This window comes from Leopardus geoffroyi, chromosome X (genome assembly GCF_018350155.1).
Source record: "Leopardus geoffroyi isolate Oge1 chromosome X, O.geoffroyi_Oge1_pat1.0, whole genome shotgun sequence".
Lineage (NCBI taxonomy): Eukaryota > Metazoa > Chordata > Mammalia > Carnivora > Felidae > Leopardus > Leopardus geoffroyi.
This window is the reverse complement of record NC_059343.1, coordinates 45,096,386-45,119,514: the sequence shown is the minus strand read 5'-3', so window position 1 is coordinate 45,119,514 and position 23,129 is coordinate 45,096,386. Positions and strand designations below refer to the sequence as shown.

General features: G+C 37.0%; 1 protein-coding gene across 3 annotated transcripts in view; it reads right to left on the bottom strand.

Annotated features, from left to right (window-relative positions):
• Positions 1 to 23,129, bottom strand: part of MAGED1 (MAGE family member D1) — a 55,152-nt gene that overhangs the window by 10,105 nt on the left and 21,918 nt on the right. The window contains exon 1 of one of the 3 annotated variants that reach the window (XM_045472525.1): positions 11,425 to 11,430. The exons of the other annotated variants lie outside the window; for them this stretch is intronic. The gene's annotated coding sequence lies outside the window, so the exon portion shown is untranslated. Of the gene's footprint in view, positions 1 to 11,424; positions 11,431 to 23,129 lie in introns of those variants that run through there. 3 annotated transcript variants of the gene reach the window in all.

Sequence of the window (23,129 nt, the reverse complement as noted above, 5' to 3'; positions counted from 1 at the left end):
GAGGTATGTGGCAACCAGGGAAGTTTGCGTGAGCTGGGATTTTAAGGGGGCGGGGGTCAGGTAGGCATGGGACACTTGTGTGGCTGACCTTAGTTACTCAGTCTCCAGCCTGTGCAGATGTACCACAAGGTCACAAGCCAATATATAATACCACAAGGGCCAAGGCCCACTATAAATTACATTGTTAACGTAAACTATCTGGTGTGGCCCAAGCCCCAAGTGAACAAAAAGTCTAATCAGGCAGGATATTACAAACTTAGAGGTTTATCCCCCAGGAGCTTGTCAAGAGCCAGACCTTTATTTGGAATGTACAGACAATTTTGTTTTGGAATGCCAGGGTTTGTATACCCCACACACCTGTGGAGTCAATTCTTTTACTGCATAAATAGTCACAACTCCAACCTAACACTTAGTCTGTAAGGAGTGATTCAAAGATGCAATGATGGAATTCAATGCCATATCTGTAGCCACAAGAAAATCCTGTTTCTAGGAGCGGCATTGGTAGCAGGGTCAAGGGCAGCATCTAGTATCCAGTGTCAGTGGTAGCAGTAATGGGAGCCACCAGCTAATACTCATGGCATGATTTTTGAAATACGGCTGGGCCAGATGCTCTTAACAAATTATTTTATCAATTCTACTCTATTTTTTTTAACTTTTTGAAATAATGATAGATTCACAAGAAATTGCAAAGATAGTAAAGAGTACCCCTTCAGCCACTTTCCCCAATGGGCACAGTTATAACTATAATACAATATCAAATTCAAGAAATTGACATTGGTATGATATACATGTCTAATTCTATCACATGTGGAGGTTTCTATAGTAATCACCACAGCAGTCAAGATACAGAACTATTCCACCCCCACAGATTTCCCTGTACTACCCCTTTACACTCACACTCATCATCCTTCCCTCCACTATCCTTAACCCTTAGCAGCCATTAATGTGCTCTGTCTTAGAGTTCATTGATTCATTCTTACATCATATTGTTCTGCTGTTGAAGTAATCTACTGAGGTTTTTTAAAAGTTCATTTATTGGATTTTTCAGTTCTTTTTTATGTTTATTTATTTTTGAGAGAGAAAGCAAGCATGAGTGGGGGAGGAACAGAGACAGAGGGAGACACAGAATTTGAAGCAGGCTCCAGACTCTGAGCTGTGAGCACAGAGACTGATATGGCGCTCAAACCCATGAGCAGTGAGATCATGACCTGAGCCAAAGTCAGACATTTAACTGAGTCACCCAGGTGCCCAGGATTTTTCAGTTCTTAAATTTTTTTTTGATTCTTCATTATATCTTCTATTTCTTTGGAAGATTTTGTTTCCTTTGTTTTAAAATTATTAAACATTTTTATTTATTTTTGAGACAGAGAGAGAGACAGAGCGTGAGTAGTGGAGGGGCAGAGAGAGAGGGTGACACAGAATCCAAAGCAGGCTCCAGGCTCTGAGCTGTCAGCACAGAGCCTGACACGGGGCTCAAATTCACGAACCATGAGATCATGACCTGAGCCGAAGTCGGATGCTTAACCGACTGAGCCACCCAGGCACCCTGGAAGATTTTGTTTCTTTGTTAAAGAGTTTCTATTTTTCCTTTAGTTCTAAGAATGCTCAAACTGCACATTGAAACACTTTTAGGATGGCTATTTAAAATCCTTTTTAGATGATTCTAATTTCTGTGTCCTCTTGGTGTTGGTGTGTATTGACTGTCTTTTCTCATTCAAGTTGTGATTATCATAGTTCCTAATATAACGAGTCATTTTCAATTGAACCTAGATATTTTGCATAGTATGCTATGAGGATCTGAATTTTGTTTAAATCTTCTCTTTTATCACATGTGGGTGGAAGTCCACATTCCCACTTAGCCTCCATTGACACCTGAGAGCAAGGGGCTCTTTGTTATTGAGGGCTAAGTTCCAGCTCCATATTAAAGTTTTACTAGTATCAGCCTGACTGCAAGAGACCTGGGTACCTAATTACATGGTAAATGTCTATCATTTTTAGTGCTGGGTGGTGATTTTCCACTAGGCCTTTTTTTTTTTTTTTTTTTGACATGACTTCATTGGCTAGGGGCAGAAGCATCTCATTATCATCTTTAGGGATGGAGATCGAAACTCCCCACATGGTTTCTGGCATTGTGGTGACTGGGCTATTCCCACTCCCCATTTGCCCTTCTCTGACACTCTGTCAGAAGATTAGAGACCCCATTACAGGCTGGCAAGGGTGGAAGTATAGGGTCTGTAAATTGGATTTTTCTGGCAGGGATAGGGCCACAGTTCTCCCTCTAATATTTAGCTAGAGTAGAGCAGTTATTGTCTAATTTTTTTTGTCTTGTTGTGCTGTCTTTGTCTTTTAGATATGGAAAGAACAGAGGTATGTTGAGGTTTTCTTTTCTTTTTTTTTTTTGGTCTATGTCCTTTGGTGTTTCCAGTTTGCAAGCTTCTTCAGGAGGTGATCTGGGCTATATGAGGCCAAAAGAAAACCCAGGGAACTCACCACCATGTTATTCCTTGGAATGCAAGTTCCCTGGAGAGTATGCCATCTTATCTATAACTTTCAAGGTCTTCTCGTGTTTGGTTTATATATAATGCCCAGGGGAAAGTACATCTATGCCATTTACCCCTTCCTGCTGGAAGTAGAAGTCCTCAATTCTGGTGTTTTTAAAAAAGTACAACTATTGGAATTTCTAATGTACAATCACACTGTAAGAAAGATAACTTGATCTCTTATTTTACAATATATACAGCACTTATTGTCTTATATGATTTGCTAAAACACAAGGAACAATTTTGGGTAATAATCTCAATAAGGAACATCCTTTCCTTTTTCCTGAAATGATTACCATTTCACCATTAAGAATGTTTATTGCTTTTTTACAAGTAGTTTTAAAAATCTTATTTAGTAGTTTCTCTTTATATTTTACTTAGTTATTCATAATGTTTCCTCTGCCTCATTCACAAATCTAATCTATCACCTACTCCTGTTGACTCTACCATTTTAAGTATACTTTAATTCCACTCTATTCTACAATCATATTGTTAGAAGGGAGCATGAAAAGAGGGAGAAATGGAGAAAGAAAAGTTGAAAAGAGGGGAGGAAGAGGAATAGATGGAAGAAGGAAAGAAGAAAACAGGGATAAGAGAAAAGATGAATGAAAATAGCAGTTGCAAGTAAATGGAATAATGAAGATATGGAGAAATAAGAGAGTAGAGAAAGAATAGATATTAAGTTGAAATAGAAAAAGTAGGAGGAAAGAGAATAAGGAAGTAGAATGTAGAAGGAAGAAGAGACATAGGATGGAAGAGCATGAGAGGGAGGTGGAAGGAAATAGAGAGGTTAATAAGTAGGTGAAGAATGGAACATAAGAAAGGAGAAGGAAGAAAATGAGGAAGAAGGGAGTAGCGGAAATAAACAATAAGGGAGAAAAGAGAAGTGTTTGAATAAGAGGGACAGAGATAAGAAAAAGAAATGATGTGGAATGACACCTCATTAGTGGCAGATTTCATTCTGCAGAGAGAAGAATGTTGAATGTAAGGAGTTCCTCTTTTTTCTCCTCAAATACCCAGTTCTCTTTATATCTGATACCCATCAAAGTGCCAGAAGTCATTTCTCACATGATGTCACTCTTGCCTTGAGGTAAGACCACTGTGGTTTTCAATTAGTAAGAGCCATGTGTCCCATGTTTTGAATAGATATATTTGTTTGGAATACTCAGCATTTATCACGTACTCTCTGCTGCTGGTCGTTCATCAGGTATGGATATTATCTGATGAATTCAGGTATACAGGAAATATGTTTTGTTTTTCTCTGTAACTCAATTTATAAATTCTATTTCAACTTCCCAATCCATTGAGTGGTTAAAACTCAATCTTCAGCAGTATGGAGTTCTCCCTTTCTTTGGGGTTGTGTCTTAAGTTATGGGACCTTAGTATCAAAACATCAGAATGGGTGATAACTGTTGAGTATACTATATCCATTCTGGCATTCATGTCATCTCTGGTTTACCAATGTCTGTCCAACCAGGTAGCTGTTGAGTTAAGCGTCATTCATTACTACAAAACCCTCTTGGGGTCTTACTCTCTGAGAGTGTCATATACCATTCGTATACATGGGAAATATTCTGCAGCTCCTATCATATGCTGGGGCCTGTTTATCTCTGTGATGTTGTCTTTGTCTAACATATTCTTATACTCCTATGATACCCTGAGCTGAGAGAGACTATGCGGGGAGGCCTAAAGCTCAAAATCCTTATAGACACCACACAACTATTTTTATTTTGTAGTCTTGATCTCTCCTGGCCTTACCCAGGAAGTGAAGCACAAGGCCACATTGCTAGAAGATCTTGGCAAACCTACCTGGGGTTTCTTCCCATCCCTGAAATACAGGGCCTAGGTTTCTCTGGTTTTCAGGAATCCACAATATCTACTGACTCCTTGTTTCGTCTCTGCTTTTCTTCTCAACACAATCAATGTAAAGAACAGCCTTGAAAAGAAGTACTAAAACAACAAAAAGCTAAACAAACTAAATATCAATGACTTTTCTTGGACCCAACAGGGAAATGAGGTTTCAGAACAAACCACCGTCCTGAAATCATGAGGGATAGGCAAATCCAGAGTCACAAATGAGATATGCTTACCTGAAACAGAAGCCACTAGAGCTATAAACTTGTAGGGACACCTAACTGATAATTTTGACAAGCTGCTGGAGGCTGAATGTGGACTAGAGTGAAAGTGAGAAACTCTTGGGAGTGCTAGTCTTAGGGGCAGACACACTTTCACGGGCTTTATTTCCAGGAATCTCACCAGGTTCTCACAGTGCAGATCCAAAAAAGACACCCTTGTGGCCCTGGCAGGAAGAGGGAAAGAGTCCTTTTGAATATCCTTATGAAGTATGCCCAAAGCCTTTTCCATAACAAAAGCCTACTTCCCAGGACAAAGGACCACCAGAGCCTTGTTCCAGAGTCATGTAGGAAGGACATCCTTCTCACTCCAGCCCCCTCTAGCTTTCCTATCTCACCTAAGGTAGGGGCACAGAGAGGGGGACTACACAAGAAAAATACCTGTAAAGGTCACAGGCCCACTAGAACTCTGAGACTTAATTGGAATATTATAAAACACTCCCTTTTATCCCATACCATACCACCACACCAACAGGGCTTAAGTGTATTAACAGTGGGTTATAGCTGAATGAGCTGCAAGACAAAGACTCTCTAAGGAAGCCCAAACTCAGGAAAGGAAACGAAATGAAGGATCCAAGAAGAATATGGAAACTCTGGCACCTAATACTAAAAGAAACTTTAAACAAAGCCCAGCTGCTAGCAAGATTGACACTAGAGACCAATCTATCTCAGTTCCTATTACCTAATACATCACGTCCAGCTTTCAACAAAAAATTAGAAGGCACGCCAAAAAGCAAGAAGAAAAATTCTGAAAAGACAAAGGAAGCATTAGATTCAAATATGACAGAGCTGTTTGAATTATCAGACAGGGAATTTAACACACTGTAATTAATATGTTAAAGGATCTAATAATAAAAAAAGCAAACATGCAAGGATATGGGTAAAGTAAGCAGAGTGATGGAAATTCTAAGAATCAAAAGGAAATTCTAGAAAAAAAATCATAACAAGTGTAGAATGCCTTTGGTGGACTCATTAGTAGATGACACAACTGAGAAAGCTTAAAGGTAGATTAAGAGATAATTCCCAAACTGAAAGTTAAAAAGGAAAAATAACTTTAAAAAATAGAACATTTAAGAACTATGGGACAATTTCAAAAGATGCAACATATGCATATATGGAATGCAGAGGGAGAAAAATGGGGCAGAAGAAATACTGCAAATAATAATAGCTAAGAATTTTCCAAAATTAATGAAGGCAACAAATCATAGATCCAGGAAACTCAAATAACACCAAATAGGTAAATACTAAAAGATTTACACTGAGGCACATCATATTCAAACTGTAGAAGACCAATGACAAAGAGAAAATCTTGAAAGAAACTAGAAGAAAAAAGTATCTTACTTATAATGAAACATGGATAAGAATTACTGAAGGCTTTTCATCAGAAATCATGTAAGCAAGGAGAGTGGAAGGAAATATTTTAAAACATTAAAGAAAAAACACAGTGATGCACATTTCTTTTTTTAAGTTTATTTATTTATCTTGAAAGAGAGAGAGAAAGAGAAGAGCCTCATGAGTGGGGAAGAGGCAGAGAGAGAGAGAATCTCAAGTAGGCTCCACACTGTCAGCACACAGAGCCTGATGTGGGACTTGATCACAAACCACATGGGATTATGACCTGAGCTGAAATCAAGAGTCGGATGCTTAACTGACTGAGGCACCCATGTGCCCCTACATTTCTATATCTAGCGAAGTATCCTTTAAAGTGAAGGAGAAATATTTTCTCAGACAAACATAAACTGAAGGAATTCACCACCAGTAGATCTACCCTACTAGAAATGTTAAAAGATTTTCTTGGGGCAGAATGAAAATGGTATAGGGCAGAAACTTGGAACTATATAGACAGGAAGCACATTGGAAAGGGAATAAATGAAGCTTACAGGAAGCACATTGGAGAGGGAATAAATGAAGCTTTCCTTCGAAGAGGAAATCAAAACTGCAATTACCGATATTCTGTGGTGCTTTAATCAAAGGAAATTTATGCAATACATTTTTCCATTGCATGCAATACAAAAGAGAAGTATCTCAAGCATAAACATATATCAAGGATAAAAACAAAAGGATGGAATAAGTTATGGCATACAATAAACAAAAGATGATGTATTAAGAGCAGACATAATACTTTAAGCCAAAACATTACTTTAGATGAAAAGTTCACTGGATAATATAAATAATATACAAATCATAATTTAACAGATATGCAAGAAGAAATAATAAAACCAAAATCATAGCATGAGACTACAACACCCTTTTCTAAGTCAATGATAGAATAATCCTATGAAATAATGGGTCCTTCTTGAAACTTCTACATAGGTACTATATACATTGAGACCCAAACATAAAACATTATGGTGCTTCCTACTGGGTATCTATCAAAAAAATACAAAAACACTAATTCAAAGGGATATATGCACCCCTATGCTTATTGCAGATATCCAAATTATGAAAGCAACAGCCCACGTGTCCATCAATACATGAATGGATAAAGAAGATGCAGTGTATATATATATATATATATGTGTGTGTGTGTGTGTATATATATATGTGTGTGTGTGTATATATATATATATATATATATATATTTATGCTATACAGAACAAACTGATGGTTACCAGAGAGGAGGTAGGTGGGGAAATGGGTGAAATAGGTGATAATGATTAAAGAAAATACTTATGATGAGCACAGAGTAATGTATAGAATTATTGAATCACTATATTGTACACCTGAAACTAATATTACACTGTACGTTAACTATACTGGAATTAAAATGAAAAAAAATTAAATTACAAAAACATTATGGTGGTTCAAAGTGAGCACTACAGAATTCTTAAATCCTTCTTTCACGTTTCTGGGTGGGAGCTAACTTGACTTTATCTCCTTTATTTGTATATGTGTAAGAATTTTAAAAGAAATTTTAAAGTATGCCTACTAAGTGGCTATGCATTGTGATAAATTCTGGGGAAACAATGATGAGCAAAAACACGTGCATTACTTATTTTCAAGGACTAATGCATCTCAGTCAAATGGAAACAAAACTGAGTCCAGTTAGACTTGCACAAGTTTAAGATACTTTATTGAGTTTTCGATGCCAATTTGCAACATGAGAGCAGGGAAAGTAACATCTCAGAATTACATCAAATGATCTTGGCATAAACTTAAATAGGTTACATCTTCCATCACAATGAACAATTCCCTGTTCCCTTCCAGTTAATTCCTCACTCCCATAACCTATAGCAATTAACATTCCATTAAAAAGCAGAAGATTATCAGAAGAGACAAGAGGAGGAAGCCTGCAAGTAGAACCTCCATGCAGTTTGAGGGTGTTTGATATTTCAAATCTTACCATATGAGCCTTTGTTATCTTGTGACTTAGAGGCCCTCTGTCATGTGCACTGGAAAATCCACAGGTATATCTGAATGTTCTTAGATACCTAGGTTATGACTTAGCTCCATATGTATCTTCAATGCTCACCATCAATATAAAATTTATAAACAACCTAAATTGAGAATCATGAAACATTACCAACAACTGTAACAGGTAGGGAGCTGGACTTAAGTCATCACACACTTCAGCTTATGGCATTTTCTTATTTCATTTTATGAAACGAGGATCAACTGAAAAACACTGGGAAAATGGTCCATACCAATTCCAACATTGCACACACACCCCTCCACATGGACAATGATAATTAATATGCTGCACCTGAGATTGTTTTTAGCAGATAATGTTACATAACAATTATTCAGACATAAGATTTCCCAAGACATTAAAAAGCCTTTGCAAACTTCTTTATAATTATATAATATCCCATTATATAAATTTACCTACTCAGCTGATTAACAGGATGTTGCTTCCATTTATTTTTGTTCATTAGATTATCACTGTGGTGATTTTTTTCCACACAAAGCTCTGTGCATATCTCCAATTATTTCCTTATAGCATATTATTAGAAATGGAATTACTAGGTCAAAGGGGTATAAACTATTTTAAGGCTGTTATTCAATACCAAAATGTTTTCCAGAAAGTTTTATCAACACTAGTAATACATATGAGTTCTCATGTACCCTTGATCATATTAAGTATGTTTTAAACATATCTTTCCTGGGGCACCTGGGTGGCTCAGTTGGTTAAGCTTCTGACTTCAGCTCATGTCATGATCTCACAGTTCATGGGTTTGAGCCCCACGTCAGGCTCTGTGCTGACAGCTCAGAACCTGGAGCCTGCTTCGGATTCTGTGTCTCCCTCTCTCTCTGCCCCTCACCTGCTCATGCTCTGTCTCTCTCCATCTCTCAAAAATAAATAAATGTTAAAAAATGTTTTAAATAAATAAAAAAAATATTTTCTGATTTGATAGGCAAAATATTTAATTGATTTAAACTGTATTTTATGATTAATGAAGGGGAACACACTTACAAAGTTCTTTAGTCATTTCTATTTCTGTGAGAGTTCTTTAAATATTAAAGATATTAACCTTCCGTCTATCATATTTGTTGCAAATACATTATTTTAGGTTGTGGCTTGCCTCTTAATTTTGTTCATGAATTCTTGATCAAGGAAAACATGCAAACTATTACTTTCTTTTCCACTGTCATTTACTCCATTCTTTAAAAAATGCTAGGGGTGTCCTTACCTATTCAAAAGCCAAATAAATATTCATTTTTATGGAAAGTAATTCAGAAATGCATACTTAGTGCCTAAAATAATCTATGCTTCCTCAGTAACTTACCTATGAAGATTTTGTTCTTAGTGGGGAATTATGCAAATCTAAATTGTTCTGATGTTTAAACAATGGCAGAAGTCTATTTCTGTCATTGCAGCATGAAGAAACAATACAAATTTAGCAGGATATTGAATGTGACTTTTAAACTCAAGTCTCACTTGCTCCTAAAGGCTTTTCTACATTGACTGCATTCCTATAGGTTCCCTTCACCATTTATTCAACTATATTGAATTAACATTTGAACTCTGGTTCAAAGACCCACGATCACTACATTTGTAGGGTTTATCTCTACTGATGAATTTTCTGATGTTAACAAAATATGAAGCCTGGCTAAAGCTCTTTTTGTTCTTTATACATGTTTTCTCACCATCATAACCTTCTTAGTGATTTATAATCTCTGAAATTGGGTAAAGCTATAAGCCTGTGATCCACACCATGGGCTGCCTGTCCTATGTATGGGTTCATTCTCATGTAGGACATTGTCGGAGATTAGAGCACAATTACCCTAACACTTACTATTAGTCTTGGAAGCTCCCTGGCTTGGAGCCAAGTCCTGTATCTATTGCAAGCCTTAAACATCCATCCTTTGAAAGGAGGTTAATCTCCTCTTTAACTTTATTTTTATATTCAGAATTTTCTTAAGTATGAAGTCATGAAGAGTTACCCTTGGAATATGTGTTCATACTCCCTGTGATCCAAAATCTTCTCCAAATCCCTGATTTTGAATGTTTCTTGTCTTGTTCAGACTCTTCCTCCTCATCTTGATAATGAAATTTTTAGAAGTAAAACTGTCACTTATATCTGCAAGCTCAAGGGAAAAGACAGGAGGAGGAGATAAAAGGAAAAGAAAAAGAAAAGGAAAGGATTATCTAACAAGTTTCCACCACATATCTTCCTAAGAGGCAAGCTAGGGACTGGATTTACCCTCCAACATGACAAAAACACTAAAAAAGGGACAAAGGGACAAAGGGACAAAGATATGAAATCATTGTTTTTAAGACATAGGACATCAGTCAGTGAAAAATAGTGATTCCTGAGAGATGAAGGGGGAGGGAGATGAGGTGAGCCTTTACAACTTGGGAGAGTTTCCAGTTTGTGGTGCAATGAAGGAGAATGCAATCAGAACTCAGAGGGTTTCCTTTGTTGAAGTGACAGAGATGAGATCAGAAAGACCAAGGTGGCTAGAGTTCAGAGAACAGAATACCAAAAAGCAAAGAGCTGCACTTAAGGAGAATTCTGGAGAATTTTGAAAGATTGCTATCAAGTATTCAGCAGAAAACTGATCACTTAATACATATAAGGAAATTATCCAATACTGGGGAAAGAACCACCTGAAAAGATTAGAGGAAACAAGTGTCAGAAGATCAAACAGGTCTGGGGATCATGCCTATTCCCACCTGTTCCCACCATCCAGCACAGAAAAACTCATAATTCATGAGGTATGGGGTATTGAAAAGGGCCTTGCCTCAGTAGTCTGGAATAATTAGCTTTATGCAAAACATTGCTGTGGCTCTGCCTAACAAATCTTAAAAGCAAGACTCAAAAAAGATTTAACTGCTACCAAACAATTACATCACATAATAAACCTCAAGACGATGTATAATACAAAAATATCTAGCACCAAAAGGTAAAAAATTTACCAAAATTTCACCAAAATGTAAAATTCAAAAGGTAAAGTTCATAATGGCTGGCATTCAAAAATAAATAAGTAAATAAATAACCAGGCATGTGAGGAAACAGAAAAATGTGACCCATCGTAAGGAAAATAAATAAATAAATAAATAAATAAATAAATAAATAAATAAATCCAAACTGATCCACAACTTACATAGAGGTTATATTTAGCAGACAAACTCATTTAAAAAGTTACTACAACTGTGTTCCTTATATGCAAAAAACTAGAAGAATGGTCATGTTAGGTAGAGAAATGAGACATATTTAATAAGCTGCAAATCATGTCTAATAATAAAAACCATAATATTCGAAATGAAAAATTCTCTGGATGGAATTAACTAGTAAAGATTAGTGAACTTGAAGAACACATAACAACAGCAAATATTCTAAATGAAATAAAAATAAAATACATTTTTAAAACAAATAGAGCATATGAGTGCTTTTTTTTATGCCATTTCCTCTTCTGAGAATATTCTTCCTCCATCCCAACCATCCATCAATCCTTCCACCAGTTAATTCTGAATCTGCCCTCTGGTCTCTGTTCAATTGTCACTTCCTCCATCACTGGCCTTCCAGGGTAGGTCAAACCCTCTTTAAATCTATTCACAGAACCATATACTTCACAACACTTCTGACAATGTCAGCCTCACAAATGTTTGGGTCTGTGATTAATGTCTGTCTTTAATCACAAGACAGTAAGCTTCATGAGGGCAGAGAAAACATGGTTATTTTTGTTTACCATGGTATCACCAGCATTGGAAACTGTGCCAGTCTTATAGTGCCCCTATACCCTGAATCCTGCCTTTATCTGTTACCCATGGGATTCTGATCTTTTAATTATACATTCTCTCCCATATTTGCAAACATTCTCCTTTTCTACTGGCTGCATCCTACCCAACATTCTTTCTTACGAAATAAACCTTGATTTTTATTATAGGTGACAACATTCTCAGCCGTAAACTTACATTTCCCAGACACCTTGCAGACAGTGGTGGCCATATGTGACATTTCTGTCCAATGGATATAAGTGGAAATTGTTGGGTAAGATTTTTTGGAAAGCTCCATATAAAGGAGACTAATTCTACTGACAAGGTATTTTGTCCTCTCCTCTTCCTTATCCTATCTGGAACACAGAAATGACGGATGGAGTTGTAGAAGGCATCCTACAACCATGAGGCACCTGAAAGATGGGAGCCACATGCTAAAGATCATGAAACCATGTGTGAGAGGCCTGAGACACTGATGAAATCATGGAGGCCCTGGACTTCAATTCACTGGTTTTTAGATAAGATAAAATATCCCCTAATCATTTTAAACAATTCATTTTCAGATTTGTTACTTCTATATCCAAATGCAATTCCAAATGCCCATCACAAAACATGAAAAATTTCTGTCTCCCTCATTCTCTCTCACACACACAGTCTTTAACAGACTATTTTATTCACACATGATTCCCTCTATGACTTATAATGACTATGATTTATGACTTATGATCTCTCCACACTGTCCCAATTCCCCAAACTATCCCACGAGCATGCACACTATCTCTATTACTCTCATTTTTGTATGTACAGTCCTATCCTGTACTATCACATACACAATGTCTATACAGTACCATGACTCTCACTGTCAAATACAACTAGTTCTAATCATCCCCCTACTGTCACACATACCAACATCATTCACAATCACACCTACAATCACTCAATCCCTACACTAACAGTTTCTAACCACACCCACTATCATACATAGTCCATATCCCCACTATAAAACCTTCATCATCTACCAAATTTTTCCCACATGCTCATGCCATCTCCCTATCATACACACTCACAACCAATACCCATGTCACCTCTGTCACACACATACTCTTCCTGTTCCTCACTGACATACGAAACTCTGCATTTTCCCATCATATACTTTATTCAACAACCCCAGACACTCATGATGTCCACATTCCAAATTATCATAACGCTTTTCCATTTCCCCTTATCACTCATACTCACTGCACCTATCTGCTCCCAAAAGTAGATACACTTCTCATTTTCCCCAGCATCACACACACAAACACTAACCCTATCACTTCCACTATGTATCTGTCTTCTACCAACCCATAAACTTTCCCCATTCCACCCACTGTCTTTATAAATCCTCCTATTACTACTTGAAATACCCCATCAACATTTTTAAACACAATAATCCCACTCTCTCATTGTGTCCTTTCCCACTATTCTCTCTCCCTCCTCACATTCTCACACAAGCACACACACACACATACATACACACACACACACACGCACACACAATTCTCATCTTCCACAGTATGACACACAACACTGTGACCATAACTACCCATTATCACATACATTCTGATCTTGTCCTGTCACTATTATTCACATTGCTCCCCTTTCATTTTCAAAGTGACTTCATACTATTCTCCCCCATTATTCACACTGTCCCCAATGCCATGACTATCACACATACCTTGCTCACATCACTCCCACTATCCCACTGTCATTCAATACTCTCCTTATCTCTGCATAAAACACATGGCCCAGATCATCTACAATTTTACACATTGTGCCCATCCCTGAAAACTCCTCATTTTCTCTTTTCTCCCTTCCATTGTCCCCAACATGTGGATATTACATGAACTCAGATAATATAGAGAAATTTCTAACCTGAAGCCTCATTTCAGAACTCTAGTAAGTAGAGGCACATATCATGCTCAAAAGGTACAATATTTAGTGTTCCTACTTGGCAAATAGTTGTGAATGGATTCTTTTTGGTACATTTGCCTTTAAGCAGAATTTATTCATATTTTGTTACAGCATTTAGATGAGGTTTTTTAAATACTTCGCTGATGTATCTTTAATTATGATCTATGCAATTAAGCTATCTGCACTGTACTTAAGTCTTCCTAAAATATCCTAATAGCTTTTTTTGTTATAGCAAAATTGTGATATTTTTGGTCCTGAAGAGACAGACAGCTTCAAGCAAATGGCAATACTGAATTTATCACTGAGCTGTGTTAGAGGGAACACTTAATCTTTACTTCTCTTGTTTCCATGTGGAAGAACTTCAAGTAGACTAGCACTCCTTCTTTTCTGCCCAAGTGAGGAAGAATGAGTTGTAAGATTAGTATGTTTGAGAGAAATATCTGAATGTACTTGGCTCAGGCCCTTGCTCTCTGCTTTTCTCCCAGGAGTCTGAATGCCTATAGAGAACATGCATTCTGATCAGCTCCTTGCCATGCAATAAGGGGTCTACTTTTGGCCTGGAGTCTCTGTTTTTCAGCATTGCTTGTAATTGCCTAGGTAAGTCTGCCTAATTCTGGAGTCCAGCATTAGAAAGTCCACACTAAAACCATCTTCTCCAACCATCTTTATTAGTAATGAAGATGATACTTCGGTCTCCATCTATCTGATTCTTAAATTTATATTTCAATTGGTTCTGAACCTAGGCAGGGAAGATAAGTGTTTTTTATTGGTCCTTTATAATTCCCACACAATGTGGACCATTGAAATCATGGAAATTCTCTTTACTGGCTTTATCCAGGTTTTAACACAGAGGAGTTTCCAAGTGAAGTTTGTTTTTGATTAGCACTTAGACAAACACTTGGCAGCAATTAAGATTAGGTCTAAGCAAGGAAACTGTATGTCCACCACCTGGAGGCTCCCAATTCCTCTGGATTAGGGAGTCCAGAATGTGAAGTAGTTACCATTGTACAGTAGGCGCTACCTAATTAATCAGTATGGTGGGGAACAGGCACCAACTGGACTTATCTTCCTTGGCCATACTGTTAAGTCCTAGGAGGATGAAGCCAAGAGCTCTGTCATGGGATGGGACAGCAAATCTTTATATGGAATATTGGGATTTAGATATTCATCCAGATGTATGGAAGCCTTATTAAAGAAAGATCAATGTGAACCATTTCTTAAGGGGTAAAAAACCTTTTATTTTTTTAAATGTTTATTTATTTTTGAGAGAGGGGGAGCTAGCAAGACAGGGGCAGAAAGAGGGAGACAGAGAATACCAAGCAGGCTCTGTGCTGACAGTGCAAAGCCCAACACAGGGCTCAAACCGATGAACTATAAGATCATGACCTCAGCCTACATCAAGAGTCAGATGCTCAACCAACTGAGCCACCCATGTGCCCCGGGGTTAAAAATCTTTTAATAAAAAACTGGAATTTAGTTTGATAGGATACTCATGTTAACAGGTTCTCCGAAAATTTAGATCTAACAGTCATTTCAATTCTTTCTTTTTTGCTCGTTAGCTTTGCGCTAGCTTTTGAGCCCTTGCATACAAACTTAAATATTGTGCTTGTCTGCTCTCAGTTAAAGAACAGCATTTCAGAGTACAATTTGTGTCCAAGGTGACTAGGCCCAAATATTGGAATTTTCAGTTCTACACTGGGACAATCAGTGTTGTAAAGAAATGCCAACTGTTCTCTGGAAATACAATGGTGTGAGGTTTAAAATTCACATGTGATATCTTTTGTATAGAATACTTTTCATACTTACATACAGTTGGTTTTCTAGCAGTACTGACCTAAATACGCCTTTTTCAATCTACATCAGGGCTTACAAAGTTATCATTCATAAAAACAAACATATAAACAAAATTATATCTCAGCAGTCAAAGGGAAATAAAACTATTAGACAAGATATGTGAAGACCTGACTAAAGGGTAATAAAAACCACCTAAAGAAAGTCAAGTACGGCACACGCATATCAAAAACTTTCTGAAAGCTCAAAGTTTTAAAACGTTTTAAATAAATAATAAAATGAAAAATGATGGGTCACTAATGAGCTCTGAATTACTGGACTAGAAAATTAAATGCAAGATTTATACCAAATCACTGAAATAATGATAAAATAATAATAATAATAATAATAATAATAATAATAATAATAAAGGAACAGAGTCAATGAGGGACAAGATATTTAGGGACCTACCATGTGAATATGGGTGGGTGGATTGTGGAGTGAGAAAAAAGACTTGGGAAGAGAAGTCATATTAAGAAAATGAGAGAAGAAAATTTCCCTAAGCTAAAGAAAGGGCCCTCTGAATTGCAGACAAGATTGATTTATTTATCCATTCACCCATACATCTATTAATTTATGCTTCCACATATTAATTTAATCAATACATTTAACAAGGATCTATTATTTATGTGTCTGGCACTGTTCTAGGCATTTTAGATATATCAGTGAACAAAACAGACAAAAATCCTTACCTTCATGGAGCTTATATTCTAAGAAACACTTAGGCATACCCTGATCAAATTCCTGAACTAAATAAAGAATAAAGAAAGCATTTTACAAACTAACAGATAGAAAGAAAAAATTACTTACAATAGAAAAAGTAAATTAGATGGACCATAGGATTTTCATCAATAACACTAAACTTCATGATATAATTCACTCATTTTCCCAGAAATGGCTTTATTAAATTCTCAGAGAAGCTGAAGTCAGTTTTTGACCCAAAACCTGTTTTCCTGGAAGACTTTAACAGGGGCAATATTATCTTTTCCTCATGCAACTAGATTTGTACTTGCTTTTCAATTTCTAAAAACTGAACAATATGTCATTTATAATATAATCTATAACACATATAGGTGATAAAACTACAAGAAAACCAAGAGGGTTATTAATACAACAGCCTCTAGGTGGAGGCAGATAGGTGTATGACTGGAGAAAGGCATACGCTGGGGAGGGGGGCACTAAGGTACCACTAAAATTCTATTACTTGCCCTGGCTAGGGGATTTATTGGCATTACTTTACATTATTTTAAATGTAAATAGCAATTAATTAATTCAAAAAATAATATGTGCCTATCATGAATCAGGCATTGTTATTATTCAGGTGCTGGGGACACGGAAATAAATAAAATAGATAAAAATCACTGTCCTTATGGAGCTCAGAAATTATAAAAAGAAATAATAAAAATTTCTAGAGCATGAGAGTCTACCGTGTGTCCAGCACAATAGGATACAAAGTCCGCACATCACTATGAAATTTCAGAATATCGATGATAAAGTGGAAAGCCTAAAAGCTTCTAGGAACCAGGAATGGAAACAGTCCAGAAGATCGGAGCAGAACATAAAGCTCTAAAAAGGGGATTTCCAGAAAAGCATTTTTTAGATAAGCTAACTTACTTGAGCATGTTGGAAAAAAAAAAAAACCCAGACATGATAGATATGATGGAAAAGATAGGAATATATTAAAATATGGAAGTGAAAAGCAGTTATTATCTCTAGAAATGACGAAAAAGTGTACAAGAGAAATGTAATCACAATTAACTACTTGTCTCTTTAGTGTACAGTGTTTGCACAATCACAATATAAACATTATCATTAACCAAAATACATGCTGTAACTATATTAGAAGGATGAAGAAGAGAAGTGGAAGAGAAAGAGTGAGAGTTTAATCTTCATCTATCATAATGGGAAATCAACAGCTAATATCTGAAATAACTCAAGAAACACTATATAGCATATTTTGTTTTACTGCACTTTGCTTTATTGAGTTTCACAGAGAGTTGCATTTTTTACAAGCTGAAGAATTGTGGCAACTCTGCATCGAGCAATTCTGTTGGCACCATTTTTCCAACAGCATTTGCTGTGTGTCTCTGTGTTACATTTTGGTAATTCTCACAGTATTTCAAACTTTATTATTATTATATTTATTGTGGTGATCTGTGATTACAACTCACTCAAAGCTCAGATGATGGTCTGCATTTTTAGCAATAAAGTATTTTTCAATTAAGGTCTGTACATTGTTTTTGTAGACATGTTATTGTACACTTAATGGACTACAGTATAGTGTAAACATAACTTTTACATGCATTGGGAAAACATAAAAAATTCATTTGACTCACTTTATTGCAATATTCACTGTGTCGCAGTTGTCTGGAACTGAACCCTCAGTATCTCCAAGCCATGCCGGTATAGCCATATTGTTTAGCATTATTGAGATTTAAAAAAAGCAAAATAAATAGCTAATATATTTCAAAACTGGCTACTTCAGGTATTTGAGCCTGGTGGGTGGGAAAAGGTGAAGCTTAACACTATAATTTTTTGTTACTATTTGGTTTTTAAACCATATATAGGTCTTACTATAATATAGAATATATACCTTCTATACTAAAAATATAAAATAAATACATTTTAGTTATAAAGGGGGCTATTTAATTGTAAAGGAAGGGGATGTAATGAGAACTTGGATTTACTGAAATTAATATGGCCAGTAGAACAGACAAAAGAGGTGGGGAACATATAAATGTAGAAACTGAGGAACCCTCCAATGTTTGCTCTTTTGCAGGGGGGTGTTCCAAATCGCTCTTACATTGTAGCAATTAATGGGGTGTTTTACACTTTGGAAGTGACTGCCAGAGAACCTGGTAGCCCCAGTTTTACAGGTAGAGTAGGGCTGGGAATTATGAATCCAAATTAGTCAGGGACAGGGAAGACTGGAAACTGAAGAGAGCAAAGGGGATATTTATTCTGGGGGAAAAAAAACTCAGACCACCACAAGAGGGCACACTAGAATGCAATAGTTTCTCTGGTTCCCCTCCTACCTTTCCCACATCTTTTTCAGCTAGGTTTACACTCCCTTAAAATGCCTGTTTCTGGGGGCGCCTGGGTGGCTCAGTCAGTTAGGCGGCCAATTTCGGCTCAGGTCATGATCTCACGGTCTGTGAGTTCGAGCCCCGCGTCGGGCTCTGTGCTGACAGCTTGGAGCCTGGAGCCTGTTTCGGATTCTGTGTCTCCCTCTCTCTGACCCTCCCCCATTCATGCTCTGTCTCTCTGTCTCAAAAATAAATAAACGTTAAAAAAAAAATTTAAAAAAATGCCTGTTTCTGGGATTCTGCACTACTCCCCCACCCTCCTTCTCCTTTTTTCCTCTCACTCCACAAACTTCCCTGAAGCAATCTCATTCATACCTTAAAACTACCACCTCTATGCTTGATGACCTCCAAGTCTATCTGTAATCTCACTTGCTACACAGCAGTAGAATAAATTTCTGACTGCCTACTGGATAATTCCTCATGGACACATTGAAGGTGCTCGAGACTTTGTGTGTTCAAAATTAAGCTCATCATCCCACCTCCTTCCCCCCAAACCTGCTCCTCATTCTAAGTTCTCCAGCTCATGGAATGGCTTTTACATCTTCTCAACTACCTAAGGTAGAAAGAAAATTTAGGATCATCCTAGATTCCTTCTTCTCCACTGGCCCCTCTATATCCTGAGTTCTTAATTTCTCATATGTATACACATTGCCTTAATTCAGGCTTCAACACCTCTCCTCTTCTGTAATAGCCTCTGATTTAGTCTCCCTGTACCCAGTTCTGTCTTTTCCAGTCTATCCATTACATTCTCATCCACTGGATATTTCTTTTTTATTTGTTTAAAATTTTTTTAACACTTATTTATTTTTTGAGAGACAAAGAAAGACAGAGTGTGAACAGGAGAGGGGAGAGAAAGAAGTCACAGGTTCCAATGCAGGCTCTAGGCTCTGAGCTGTCAACACAGAGCCAACGCGGGGCCCGAACTCATGAACCATGAAATCATGACCTGAGCCGAAGTCGGACGCTTAACCAACTGAGCCACCCAGGCGCCCCTCCACTGAATATTTCTAAAATGCAAATCTGATCCTGTTAATCCCTTGATTAAAATCTCCAAATATCTCCCCACTGTTCTTAGTATAGCATTCAAGGATCTCCCTGATCTAACCATGAGCTCCTTTTCATTACATCCTCTCTCACTTTCTATGTTCCAATTATACTTAGCTTCTTAAACATACCATAAACATACTGTAAACAACAGAGTTGTTTCATATAATGTTTCTTTGCTCCTACCATCATTGCTTGGAATGACTGACTCTCTTCTATTCCTCAACCCCAGCAGGTAAAATGGACAACATGAACACACCTTTCAATATTTAACTTAAGCATTAATTTCTTTCTGGAGCATTCTCCCTCACTGGAATTAACTATTTCCTCCTTTGTGTCTCTAACACATTCTATTTTTTTTTTTTTTTATCAAACGTGTAATATAATTTGTTTACATGTCTCTTCTACTAATATCAGCTCCTTTGGGACCAGAAGCATGTCTTATTCATATCTCTATTCTAAATATCTATTACAGTGCCTCGTATAGAGAAGATGCTTAACAAATAAATGTTTCTGATGACTAAGAGTCATCATGAGGATGTAATGTATGAGGCTAGTCTGACGTCATTCTCACATCTATGGCAGACATTAGTAATCAACCACAGTATTGTCCCCCTGCACCTCAGAATCATTCTCAAGACAGCATACTATGAAAACCTACTTCAATCTGCTGGAATTGGCACAGATATAAAATTTATTTCTCTTCCTGGAGTGTAAGCTGCCACAATGGCATGCCTCAATAATAATCAGACTTGATCTAAGAGAATTAACATGGGATTAGGTACAGTATCTTCTAAACAACCTTCGCAACAGTATAACTATAGCAATGGCACAAATAACAAAGGAATGTTGTAGCAAAAATTGGTATTGGGAGGTAAATTCTGTCCATGTGCATCCAGCAATGTCCACTGAAGAGACATTGTGTCATAAGAGGAGACAAAAACCCCATATATTGGTATTCTGATTAATACTTCAGTTTTATCAACTCATTCAGAAAATATTCATCTCTATGGATCAGAAACCTAATAAGCAAAGTGCTACATCTGCGAAACCAGGTAACAGGCCTATCACACTTGGGAGAAACAATGGATCAATTTATCGTCTTCATTCCTTCTGCATCCAGACCCTCCAGGAAAGTATAGAAGAGACTAAAAACCTCTTTCTCAAATGAAAAACAATCTATCAGGGGCACTTTTCCAAGTACCAAAATCCATAATATATAAATACAATGATTATTTGTATAGAGCACATGGGGTATACTGCATAAGATTGTTCATGACCAGAAATAACTTGCCTGGAAGTTCCAGGCAAACTGGGCTGCTTGCGCAGTGAATTCGTTTCTTATTCCCACAACAAATTACCACAAACTTAGTGGCTTAAAGCAGTATGAACTTACTTTATTACAGTTCTTGAAGTCAGAAGTCTAAAATGGGTTCACAAAGCTAGATTCCTTCTGGTAGCTCTAAAGAAGAATCCATTTCCTTGCTTTTCCTAATTTCTAGCAAGTGTCTACATTTCTTGGTTCATGGCCCCTTTCTTCATCATCAAAGCCAGCAACTTAGCATCTTCCTTCCTCTCTGACCTCTGCTTCTATCCTCATCACATCTTCTCTCTAGAACCCTGACCCTCTTGCCTCTTTCTTATAAGGATCCTTGTGATTGCATTGGGCCACCCTGACAATCCAGAATAATCTCTGCATCACAAAATCCTTCACTTAATCTATCTGCAAAGTCCCTTTTACCATTTCAGGTACACATCAGATACATCAGGTTCATATTCAGGCTCTGGGGATTAAGAGGCAGACATTTTTGGAGGTCCATTATTTAGCATACCAAATGCAGATTGTGCTAATAGTGCATCATATGATTCTGCAGAATATCATTCACATTACACACATCAATAGATACTTGTATTGATTATGACGTTTTTTTCTAACAGGTAGTAATAAAGTGTTTTTAAAAAGTGGTACCATCTTCCAATTTACACAAAGGTACCACATGAGTTAGCAGAAGCCCCATGGTCCAAAGTGATTAATATTTCAACACAGCTGTAAAGCACTGGGGTGAGGGAGGTCTGTATTGTAGAGGGTTGAAGCCCTGGCAGAACTAACCAAAATAATAGCATTCACTAAGTGTGTGCTATGTGGCAGACAATGTACTAGACACTTTATATCCCTTATAATCCTTTGAATCTTTAAAACTTCATGTGGTATTAATATCCTGACCTAAAAAATAAACAACCTGAGACTCAGAGAGATTATTAATGTAACCTGGGCCACACAGCTGAAAGTGGTTAAGTTGGGAATTAAACCTAGGTATATCTGGTTCTAGAACCTGGATACTTTCTGCTGTACCATGCTGCCTCCTCAGAGTGAGAGGATATAAAAATCAATTTGCTATCATTTTTTATACCTTGAGTTTCTGGAAGTCACACCAATCTTTGAATGCTAGGACAATGACTATTCCTGTGGCAATTTCAAGTAGCAGTTCTTCTGAATACTGGGTGAGAGACAAGCAACCTGTATCTATACCCATCCAAGGAGAAAATCATAGCATATACCCTAGTCTCTACTTCTTGTAGACTAGAGTCTGTTTATTTTGGCTTGTCTAGTTACAATAACTAAAATGATCTGGCTCTGTTTCTAAGGCTGTCAGCACATCTGTCTGTCTTCCATTCCTACTCAGTCATTTTTAGAATTAGACCGCTCTTCCTTACTTCCTGATGATGAACTGTCCTAGCCAACCCCAGACTCTGTGTTCTCTATACTACACCAAATTGCCTAAGCCATAAGAAATGGTTAGGATGGGCATCTGAGAGCATAATTTTGTTATTAATAAAATCTTCCAAGATTAGCAGTAATCCCTATTCAAAGGGAGTTACAGGATAAACTCTTTATAATCTTTACTCCATTTTATGGAGCCCAATGTGGAGTTTCTGGGAGTATCTATCAGATTCCAAAACTGACTAGAGGCTTCCAAAACTCATTGCACTGAAGAGTTAATTCCAATTTCTGGAATGAATTCCTTAATGATGAATAAAGGCTAACACATCTCTGAAGATTTACACATTGCCATTATCATTATAAACCTAGAACAATTAAATTATCTAGGATTCAAATCCTGGTTCTTCCAGTGATAGCTATGTGACCTTGGGAAAATTCTTCCATCTCATTTCTTCAGTTTCTTCACATGTAAAACAAGGATGAGAGTCCCTACGTTACATGACAGTTGCAAGAGTTAAATGATGAAGCAAACTACATAAAGTTCTTATACTGCTTGGAACATGGTAGGTGTATAATTATATGGAATAAACGTAAAGTATTTTAGTCAACTTTTATTATGAATCTTTTATTTTTAGCATGATCTGATTTTCTCACAAAGAC